Raw genomic sequence first — 6,782 nt, 5'->3', positions numbered from 1 at the left:
CAGGCACTGCCCAGTATTTATAGTTCTTACACAACTTGACATCAGTCTAGGGCTAGAAGATGGCCACACCATGATGCCATCCAGAACCCAGATCCCTTCTCTCTTTCCCTTCTGACATTCTTGGCATATGACTTCCTTCCTCATGCCTGGAAGGTGGCTGCTGAACCTTCTCAGTCTTTCCAAGCATGAAGATGGGAGAAAGGCGGGGAAAGGACAACAGGCAAAAGGTGAAAGGCTCCCTGAGTCAAGTATTCTCCTTTTTGGGGGGGGGGTGGCTAGGGCTGGGTTTGAACCCACCACCTCCGGTATATGGGGCTGGCACCCTACTCCTTGAGCCACAGGCACCACCCCAAGTCTTCTCCATTTAACAAACTTTTCTGGAATCCTCCATGCCGAGATCTTTCACTTATTCATTGGTATGAACTGCAGCACAGAGCTATTCATAGCTTCTGGGGAATGTGAAAGCTGAGTATTTTCAAGTGGGCACCTTGAACAAAATTGATTTCTTTTAAAAAGGAAGAAAAATAGAAGAGATGGTGGGTAGATAACTAGAAATTTTATCTTAGTGCTTTAAAACCAGAACATTCCAGGCTTCTATAATGAGCCTGAGATAGATTAACCTAAAGTTGAATTCTAATTTCAAGAGAATGGTATTATATAACAATCTTCTAGGGCAGTTTAAAAGTTGTGCTATTATTTAAAGCATATTGCAGGCAATCTAACTGTTCAATAGTCACTCAAAAAACATTTACTGAGGAGAAATATATTTAAAAAATAGTAAAAAACAGAAGAGCAAAGGAAGTGTAAACATGGCTTCTGTTTCTAATGAGCTGGTTGAAATTAAATTGGAAAAAACATAAAACATAAATAAATGAAATAGTGAGCAATGATGAAAAGAGTTAACTAATATGAAGCTAATCTAATTCATGCCCACAGAGGAGAAAAACTCATTTCAATTCAAGTTGGAGGAGGGGGAAGGAGGGGAAAGAAGAGAGGAGAGGGGATTGGTGTGCTCCTACTTAATCGGCGCAAGGCGCAAGTGTGTGGCACACATTCTGGGTGCAGAACACAACTACAAGAAGGACTCTACCTACCAAATTCAAATACTGTGACTTGGTTGTTTGTACCCTCACATTAATCTGAGATTAAAAATTAAAAAGAAGAATTAAATGATAGTCTAGAAGAGCAATATGTGAAATCAGAAGGGTGCTGGTGGGAATGTAAACTGGTATAACCACATTGGAAAGCTAGTAGTTTCTTTTTTTAATTTTTTTTTGAGACAGAGCCTCAAGCTGAGCCCCTGGGTAGAGTGCCATGGCATTACAGCTCACAGCAACCTCCAACTCCTGGGCTCAAGCGAGTCTCCTGCCTCAGCCTCCCAAGTAGCTGGGACCACAGGCGCCCGCCACAACGCCCAGCCATTTTTTGGTTGCAGCCATTATTGTTGTTTGGCGGGTCCAGGCTGGATTCGAACCCGCCACCTTAGGTGTATGTGGCTGGCGCCTTAGCGGCTTGAGCCACAGGCGCTGAGCCAGAAAGCTAGTAGTTTCTAAAAAATTTAAACATAAAAGAAAAAATGAGGGCAGCACCTGTGGCTCAGTGGGTAGGATGCCAGCCCCCATATGCTGAGGGTGGCAAGTTCAAACCCGGCCCCAGCCAAAATGCAACAAAAAAATAGCCAGGCGTTGCAGTGGGTGCCTCTAGTCCCAGCTACTTGTGAGGCTGAGGCAAGAGAATTGCCTAAGCCCAAGAGCCGGAGGTTACTGTGAGCTGTGACGCCATGGCACTCTACCAAGGGCAACAAAGTAAGACTCTGTCTCTAAAAAAAAAAAAAGCTCGTTAATTGTGCTATTCAAATTTTTTCTGTCTACTCCCTCTATTGGTGCTGAGAGAGGCATATTCATTTTCCATTGTACTTGTGAATCGGTCATTTTCACCCTTTATTATTAGTCTTTTGTGCATTTCATAATTATGCTACTATTTTCATAAAGATGTGTGTTGTTAACTTGTTCCTTTAATTAACACGAAACACCATTTTTTTTGTCCTTTTGAATGGCTTTACCTTAAACTCTGTTTCGTTTGATATTAATATTGCTACAGGCTGGGCACAGTGGCTCACATCTATAATCCTAGCACTTTTGAGGGGCCAAGGTGGAAGATTTGCTTGAGGTCAGGAGTTCCCCCATCTCTACTAAAAATAGAAAAAAATTAGTCAGGCCTTGTAGAAGGCGCCTGTGGTTCTGGCTATTCAAGGTTGAAGCAGGAGAATTGTTTGAGCCAGAAGTTGGAGTTTGTTGTAAACTAGGCCAGGTCTCCCTGTTGTTCATACTGGTCTCAAACACTTAGCGTCAAGGCAATCCTCCTGCCTTGGTCTCCTGAAGTGCTGGGATTATATTGGTGAACCACCCTGCCTGGCCCTACATATGCTTTGTAAATACTTGCTTGGCAAGCCATTTTCCATTGTTAGACTGTTTTGTTTTTTGTGTATCTCTTTATAAACAGTATATAGCTGGATTTTTTTTTCTCTCAGTCTTTTCTAAGAAGAGAATATAATCCATTCATATTTACTTTTAGTTATTTATATGTTTGGACTTATTCTTACCATGTTATTTCATATTTCCTTTTTTTTTTTTTTGCAGTTTTTGGCCAGGGCTGGGTTTGAACCCACCACCTCCAGCATATGGGACCGGTGCCCTACTCCTTTGAGCCACAGGTGCCACCCTTCATATTTCCTATTTATTATATTTCTTGTGTTTTCTCCAAATATTTTTCTGGAAGAATTTTTTTGTTGTATTCTGTCTATTCCTCTCACTGTCTCACTCTTCTGTATTCTCTCTCTCTCTCTCTCTCTCTCTTCTGATGTTTTAGTTCTATTCATCTATTACAGTGCTCTTAAAATGTTTTTGTTCATATAGTCCCTAAAATAATTTAGTAAAGCCATATATCCTTGACAAACTTTGCTTGGCCAAATCAGGCCTTTAAATTTTCTCCTAGGCACATCTGTGTACTTCCTTATCAAATCTAGTCTCAGCAAGGAACCCTGCTAAGTCAGTTTAGCAGCAACCTTCACTGTCCATATCTGATCAGGTTTCTTATACTCCAACACCCCTCAGGTGATGTTTGATCACTCTGTCCTGTCTTCAGCAAGAATCCTGTTAGGTCAGTTTAACCAGAATCCCCCTTACTCCTGCTGTTTCCTTTTAGTAATTTTCCACCCAAGGACACCCACCCGTGCTCCTTGGCTGTTACAAAGTCCCACTTACCCATGCTGCATTTGGAGTAGAGCCCACTCTCTCTCCTATATTGCAAAATCCCATTGCCGGGTCCCTATGCCTATTTTCATGGTCCTGAATAAAGTCTTCTTTACCATGCTTTAATATGTGTCATTAAATCATTTTTTATTTAACACCTCTTACACATTTTTTTCTTTTTCTGAGACAGGGTCTTGCTTTGTCACCAAGCTGGAGTATGATGGTGTCATCATAGCTCACTGCAACCTGGACTCCCAGGCTAAAGTGATCTTCCTGCTTCAGCCTCCCAAGTAGCTGAGACTGGCGAATTTTACATTTTTTACTGCATCTCATTATGTCTCCCAAATTGGTCTTGAACTCCTGGCTTCAAGTGATCCTCCTGCCTTGGCTTCCCAAAGTGCTAGGATTACAGGCATGAGCCACCAAGCCTAGCCATGATGATAATTTTATTAGTTAAAATAAAAATGTGAAAGGGGTTGGCCAGGTGTGGTAGCCATCAATTCACAGAGACAAAAGGTAGAACAGAATTACTAAGGCTGAAAAAAAAAAAAAGAATTACTAAGGCTGGGGTAAAGGGAAATTGGGGGGGTTTGTTTAATGGGTATAGAGTTTCTGTTTGGGATGACGAAAATATTTTAAAGGTAGATAGTAGTGATGATTGCAGAACAATGTGAATGTAATGAATGAATTAATCTACTGAATTTTACACCTAAAAATGATAAAAATGACAAGTTTTTTTATTTCTTATTTTTTAGACAAGAGTCTCACTCATGAGTGGTATAGTGTCACCGCTCACAGCAACCTCCAGCTCTTGGGCTTAGGCGATTCTCTTGCCTCAGCCTCCCAAGTAGCTGGGACTACAGGTGCCCATCATAATGCCCGGCTATTTTTTGTTGCCTATTTTTTGTTGTTTGGCTGGGGCTGGGTTTGAACTTGCCACCCTTGGTATATAAGGCTGGCACCCTACTCACTGAGCCACAGGTTTAAGTTTTTGGTTTTTTTTTTTGAACCTCTGAGGCATTTTATTATAAAAAATTGGCACTCATATACATAAACTACTATGAACTCAAAATTTATTGTTAAGTTTACTTCATTTTTTTTTTTTTTTTTTGGAGACAGAGCCTCAAGCTGTCCCCCTGGGTAGAGTGCCGTGGCATTACAGCTCACAGCAACCTCCAACTCCTGGGCTCAAGCGAGTCTCCTGCCTCCGCCTCCCAAGTAGCTGGGACCACAGGCGCCCACCACAACGCCCGGCTATTTTTTGGTTGCAGCCATCATTGTTGTTTGGCGGGTCTGGGCTTGGGATTTGAACCCGCCACCTTAGGTGTACGTGGCTGGCGCCTTAGCCGGTTGAGCTATAGGCGCCGAGCCAGTCTACTTCATTTTTTTAGCTTGACCTTCTAGTAAATCTTTAGCTTCATTGATTTTGGCTGCTACAGAAAGAGATCCTCCTTTGTCTGGGTGATTTAAAAGCATAATTCTTCTATAAGCATCTCTTATTTTCCTCTTATTGGCAGTAGGGCTTACACCTAGTATTAATGCTGCTTCCTGTTTTGTCATTTTGGGTTCAAACCCACCTCTGTAATCCACTAAGGCGGATTTGGGCAGACTCTGAAAAACTTGTTTTACTTGAGGCTGCATATGCTTCATGGCTTGCAAAATGTAACGACCTGGAAATCCGGCAGCAGCAATCAATGGTTTGTCCAAATGCTACCACTGTACTGGCCATGGCTCTGGCTCAGCTCCCCCGCCTCCATCGGGAGCGCGGATCATCCCAGCCAAAAGGTCGTGGCCCCTAACTGCGTGCCTTTACTGGAGAGCAACGCAGCTGCAGGCAGCACTGGAACTGGCGCCCTACGAACTACCATAATAGAAACCACCCGCCCTACAATTTTTATGTTATGTATATACTATCACAATAAAAGAGGGAGGCTCGGCGCCCATAGCTCAGTGGTTAGGCCGCTGGCCACATGCACTGGGGCTGGCTGATTCGAACCTGGCCTGGGCCTGCTATCAACAATGACAATGACAACAACAACAAAAAATAGATGGGTGTTGTGGTGGGTGCTTGTAGTTAAGCCCAAGAGTTTGAGGTTACTGTTAGCTGTGATGCCATAGCCCTCTACCGAGGGTGACATAATGAGACTCTCTCAAAAAAATAAAAAATAAAAAAAAGAGAGAGCTACCATTGGTCAAGTCTGAGATAGTCTGCAAATCAAAATAAATAATATAGCAATAGATTTTAACTCATGGAGTAATACCATGAGTTGATACTAACATTAATAAATAAACAAGAAGGGAAAGTTCTACACTATAGTAGAATTCCAAGTAATAAATGCAGGATGATAGAATTAGAACATCATGATTTGGAAATCCTTAGGTAAGACTCACCAATAGATTCTAAAACTGGTGGGTGAAAGTCTAATGAGGAACAGGATGGTTACATATCTCAAAATTTTTATTATTAGTAAGTACAACACACACGCACAAAATAAGTACAATACTTACTAATTAACTTCACAGTGGAGAAACTTGGCAGGCCCCATCTTAACCAACTGCTAAAAGTTAACTTGGTCAGTCATAGGACAAATAGACATCATGTGGCTCCTGATAGGATGTGCCAAGAAGAGCACAGCATCACTTCTGTGTTATTCCTGTCCCCCAAAACATAAACCATGAGGCTTGGCACCTGGGGGTCAGTGGTTAGGGCACAGGCCACATACTTGGGGGCTGGAGGGTTTGAACTCTGCCCAGACCTGCTAAACAGCGACAACTACAAGAAAAAATAGCCAGGCATTGTGGCGAGCACCTGTAGTCTCAGCTACTTGGGAGGCTGAGGCAAGAGGACCACCTAAGCCCCAGTGTTTGAGGTTGCTGTGAGCTATGACCCCATGGTACAGTACCCAGGGTGACAAAGTAAGACTCTGTCTCAAAAAAAAAAGAAAGAAAGAAAACGATCAGTGTATTATTCATATATTTTTTCATACTAAGTCTTCAAATCCTGTGTGTATTTCATAGTTGCATAAAATTTAACATCTTAACCCTTTCTACTTAATAGTACACTCAAACTGCTGCACAATCATGCAGACTTTTTAATTCAGACGAGTCATATTTCAAGCGTTCAATAGCCACATGTGGCTAGTAGCAACCGTAGTAGTACAGTCCTTGAATTTTAGTTTCAGTTTTTTTGTTTTTTTCCTCTTTTCACATCGATATTTTTTAGACTTACTGTTTCTCTCATTTATTTGCTCATCATTGCTGCTTGCATTTCACAAAGTCTGAGAACTTTGTATTTTATGTTTATGGACAGCTCTTATCACAGGTGCCTAGTAAATGTTTTAAAACATTAATGACATCTGATGCAAGAATTATCAGAGAGAGGATATGAAACTGTTCAAGGGTTTGGAATTGAGTGTTCAAGATTTCATGGACAGTAGTCCGCAGTGGGTCAAATTACTATTTTTAGTATGATTTAAAACAATTTTAGGCTCAGAGCCTGTGGCTCAGGTAGCTAAGGCGCCAGCCACATAC

General features: G+C 41.8%; 1 pseudogene; it reads right to left on the bottom strand.

The window, feature by feature from the left end:
• Window positions 1-4,625: 4,625 nt before the first annotated feature.
• LOC100960902 lies at window positions 4,626-4,980 on the bottom strand (annotated as a pseudogene).
• Between the last annotated feature and the right edge of the window lie 1,802 nt (window positions 4,981-6,782).

The sequence above is a fragment of the Otolemur garnettii genome, unplaced genomic scaffold, assembly GCF_000181295.1.
Source record: "Otolemur garnettii isolate 467f Iridium unplaced genomic scaffold, OtoGar3 scaffold00038, whole genome shotgun sequence".
Lineage (NCBI taxonomy): Eukaryota > Metazoa > Chordata > Mammalia > Primates > Galagidae > Otolemur > Otolemur garnettii.
Note: the sequence above shows the minus strand (reverse complement) of the source record. Positions and strands in the feature narration are given on the sequence as shown.